At 40.0% G+C, this 4,422-nt stretch overlaps 1 pseudogene; it reads left to right on the forward strand.

Moving 5' to 3' along the window:
* Positions 1–1,730: 1,730 nt before the first annotated feature.
* LOC101563032 lies at positions 1,731–2,826 on the forward strand (annotated as a pseudogene).
* Positions 2,827–4,422: the final 1,596 nt, after the last annotated feature.

A 4,422-nucleotide genomic window follows, 5' to 3' on the forward strand; every position in this document is an offset into this window, starting at 1 on the left:
GCCTGAACTTTTGGGCAGAAACTGTATCCTCATCAGATTAAGATTAATTCCCATTTAGGAGCTGTTAGCTTATTTTAGAGTGTCTAGTGCACTGATTCTGTAGATGAGGGGCTGTGCAAAGCTACAGATTCCTGAAGATTACAGGAAGAGTGAAATCTGTCCAGGATAATCCACTGAAACAATATCCAACGCTCTAAAATCCTCTTGGTGACAGTCAACAAGCATTTGTGCTTGCAGAGCAATCAGCTCTTCTAGTCATCATGAGTTATAGTTTCTGCTATAACATGAGACCAGGGGAGAATATTCCTGAGTAAGAACATTCATCAAAATATCTCTTAGTATGTTCATGCCCATTACAGCCACCAGCAGGAATCGCTGCAACTGCAGCCTAATAAAGGCAAAATAATCAAACTGAGTTGTCAGCAATGAAAGACTATGCTTTTCCAGTGTAGACAGGCAACCCAGACCAGAAATACTGGAAAATATTGGCGAATGTAATTTTCTTTTTAAATTATATATATATATATATATATATAAACTTAAACAAATTAACCCCCAGGCCTAATGTTAACGTTTAGTTTTTTAAATAGAATAACTACCAAAAAGTCTCTAAATATTTGGAACTAAACATACACTTAAAGCGTTTTTAAGGAAGTAAGAGAAAATGAAGGAGATGGACTTCTTCTTTCCAATTATTGTGTCAGTGCAGGTCTGCGATGCATAATGACTATGCTCTGTGTGGGGAGTGGGTACAGGCACCTAGCACTTCTTAGTTTCTTTCTCTCCTTCCCCCCATTCCTCCGCTCTCTTAGTCCCCTTGCCTTTTGCAAAAGATCTATGTCGCTACTTCCTATTATTGATCTTTCACTTTACTCTTCATTGGTATTTGAAAATGCTCACATAAGAGAAACCATGAAGTATTTAAGCTTGCGGATCTGATTTGTTTCACTTAACATCATAGTCTCAGTGTGCATCCATTTACCTGCCAATGACTGGAGTTTATCCTTTTTTATGACAGAGTAGTACTGTGTTGTGTAAAAATCTCACATTTTCTTTATTTATTCCGTCTGTTGATGGACATAGAGGTCACTTTCAAGGTTTAATCATTATGAATTGACTGCTGTAGGCACGGCATTCATGGATCATTGTGGTGTGATGTTCTTAACTTTTGAGCAAATACCTAGAAAGGGAATATCTGGGTCAAAAAATGTTCTGGTTTTCTTTTCTTGAGAAGGAAAAGGCCTTCTAATGTATAGTTTTCACTTACACCATGCTGCAGCAAGGATTCCAGGTAGCTCAGACTGAATGTACTCAGTAAATATTTGCTTCACAAATGAAAATAAAGCTTCCTTTGAATTGTTCTAGGAAACACATTTGAGAGATTGCCCTGGCAAGTTAAAAAAATTATCCTCCAGTCCTAATGTTAGGTTTTACTTTCTTGGTTGTTTTTTTTTTTTTTTTTTGGGGGGGGGGGGGGTTAATTTCTTAAGTAGAATAACTACAAAAAAACTTTTTACATTTATGGCTCTCAATTTTACTAACAAAGAAATCAAGCTGTATGTAAAAAGTTATTACACAGGGTCTTAAGCAGAGTTGTTCAGTGAACAGGTTTAGAATGTGCTTCTCAGAAATCCGATAGGGACCCACCAGCCGCAGCCTGACAAGCCACACGCCGCCCCCCACCCTCCGCAGCTGCCTCCCCCAGGGATGGCACAAGGCCTCGCCTCACTATGGAGGCAGCACGGCACAGCATGCTCGACTCCATACTCGGCTCCAAAGCTGATGATGAGACCATCCTAAAAGGTCTACAGTCCATTTTCCAGGAACAGAGCACGGCGGAGTCGGTGCATAACTGGCAGGACCATGGTTGCCTAGTAACCCACACAAACAAAAACAGCAGCTTCACCAGTTTGAGAATTTATCCACATGGATTGGTGTTGCTGGCCCTTCAGAGCTATGACAGCGATACCCAGGGCAAAGAAGAAATTGATAATCTTTTGAACAAAACAGAAAAGAGAATGAAAGAATTGAGTCAGGCCAGTATTGGGCGGGTGAAGCGTTTGCCAACCATAGTTCGAGGAGGGGGCTATCGACAGACACTGGCCTACAGCTGATGGGCATCTGGTTGAGTATGACATGGATGAAGCAGAGTATGATGAAGACTCACCTTATCAGAACATTAAAATTATGCACTCGAAGCAGTCTGGAAATATTCTCATCCTTAGTGGGGATGTTCATTTGGCAGAGAGTGACTTGGCATATACCCATGCCATCATGGGCAGTGGGAAAGAAGATTATGCTGGCAAAGACATCCTGATTCTGGGGGACAGAGATGGAGGAATATGATGTGAAATAGTCAAACTGAAACCAAAGATGGTCACTATGGTAGAGATTGACCAAACGGTGATTGATGCATGTAAGAAATACATGTGGTAAGCATGTAGTGATGTCTTAGACAACTCAAAGGAGACTGCCATCAGGTTCTGATGGAAGACTATTCCAGTTCTGAAGAGGTATGCTGAAGAAGGGAGAGAGTTTGATTATGTGATTAATGATTTGACCACTGTTCCAATCTCCATGTCTCCAGAAGAAAAGTCCACGTGGGAGTTTCTCAGAATGATTCTTGACCTCTGGATGAAAGTACTGAGACAGGTTGGGAAATGTTATACACAGGGGGACTGTGTCAATTTGACAGAAGTCCTGTCTCTCTATGAAGAACAGCTTGGGCACCTGTGCTGTCCTGTGGAATTCTCCAAGATCATCTGCGTCCCTTCATACTTGGAATTGTGGGTATTGTACACCATTTGGAAGAAAGCTAAACCCTAAAGATGAACTCCCCCACAATTGTGCTGCAGATAGCCTTCCCGACCTCCATACGCTGTACTTGCGATCAAATGAGTCAGGCGATTGGTCGTGACTTCCCCCCCCACCCCAGAACCAGGGATTGAACTCAGGCCCTTGCGCTTGCCAGGGAAGCACTTAATCCACTGAGCCATCTCCCCAGCCCAGTAGTGAGTTTCTTAATGTTTTCTCTTTTTAATTATTATTTTAATTTAAAAAAGCAAATGGAAAATGTGTATTTCGATGAATTAGGGTGATTTTTTACATCAAGTCAGCTGAAGGACAATTAAACAACACAGCAAAGACTGTAAAATGCACTGACCCCCTAGAATGTGATTTTTGTTACTTCTCATTTCTGTGTGGGACTTTTCATTTTATTTTGTTTTTATTTTTATAGAACTTAAATTTGACTTTTGTAGGAATGAGCATCATTATTTTGTTTTGGAGGGAAGTTCTTGAAGGTTTTTTTTTAAAAAAAATGATTTAGATTTTAAAATTTGGTGCTTATAAGAAAGTTAAAATGAATAGAAATGCTTCAATTAAAATTACAAAAGAAATAAAAAAGGAAATTCAATATGGAGAAAATGCATACAAGTATCTGGTACTTTTTGAACATAATTAGCTATGAGTGATAAGAATTCCCCTGTTTATATATAATTTTATTAGCTACACATTTTTCCAGTAGTTTCCAGATGAACTACCTTGTGAGTTCATCCAGTTTTAAAATTTTAATGTAATTTTTGTTACTGACAACTTGCAAATATATGTCTCCAGCTCAGACTTCCCCAAACACCAGACTCATACATCCAATTGACTCTTAGCATCTCCATGTACAGGTTGAATGAACATCTCAAGTCTGGTATGTCTAAGATACTTCATCTCTCCAAGTCTGCTGTAACAGTTCATTTCTGCATTTTGTGGCTTCTCTGTTCCTGTCATCCTTTTTCTCTCCCAACTCATACCCAGTCCTTCAAGCAATCAGTTGTCGCTTCCTTAAGAATATATCCAGGGTCTCAGCTCATGTGTTTCCCTTCACCTATGCTGCCTCCATCGTCTTTGACCTAAATGTTACAGGTCTTTTAACTGCCATTTCTGCTTCTTTCTTTGAAAGAGATACAGGAAAGATGCTTTTGAAACTTCTCTGCGATCATGTCATTCTTTCACTCTAAATTCTTCCACTGGAATGTTTTCCCCAGATTCCTACATTGCTCACTCCCTTGGTCTTCTGCATATTTTTGCTCCAATGCCTCCATACTCGGGTCTTCCTTAACCATATGTGCACCCCTGGATCCCCCAGGAGCAGGTACAAATGGGGTTGAGTGTGCAGGGATTGATGAGGAAATAACTGAGAGGAAACATCAGTAGACATCTGGAAAAGTGATGCACCCATTTCAGTCTGATCTTGAGGGAGAGAAGTCAGATGGATGTTCAGTTCAGCCACATTGACCTCAGTCATCTCCACAATACCTGGCTATTTGTCACATCAGCACATACAATAGATTACCATATTCTGTCTAAGGCTTTATTCCCAAGTTTTATGGGACAAAGTACTTCTTATCATTTTCTTCTCATCTTAATCTC

The sequence above is a fragment of the Octodon degus genome, unplaced genomic scaffold (assembly GCF_000260255.1).
Source record: "Octodon degus isolate 3935 unplaced genomic scaffold, OctDeg1.0 scaffold00091, whole genome shotgun sequence".
NCBI lineage: Eukaryota > Metazoa > Chordata > Mammalia > Rodentia > Octodontidae > Octodon > Octodon degus.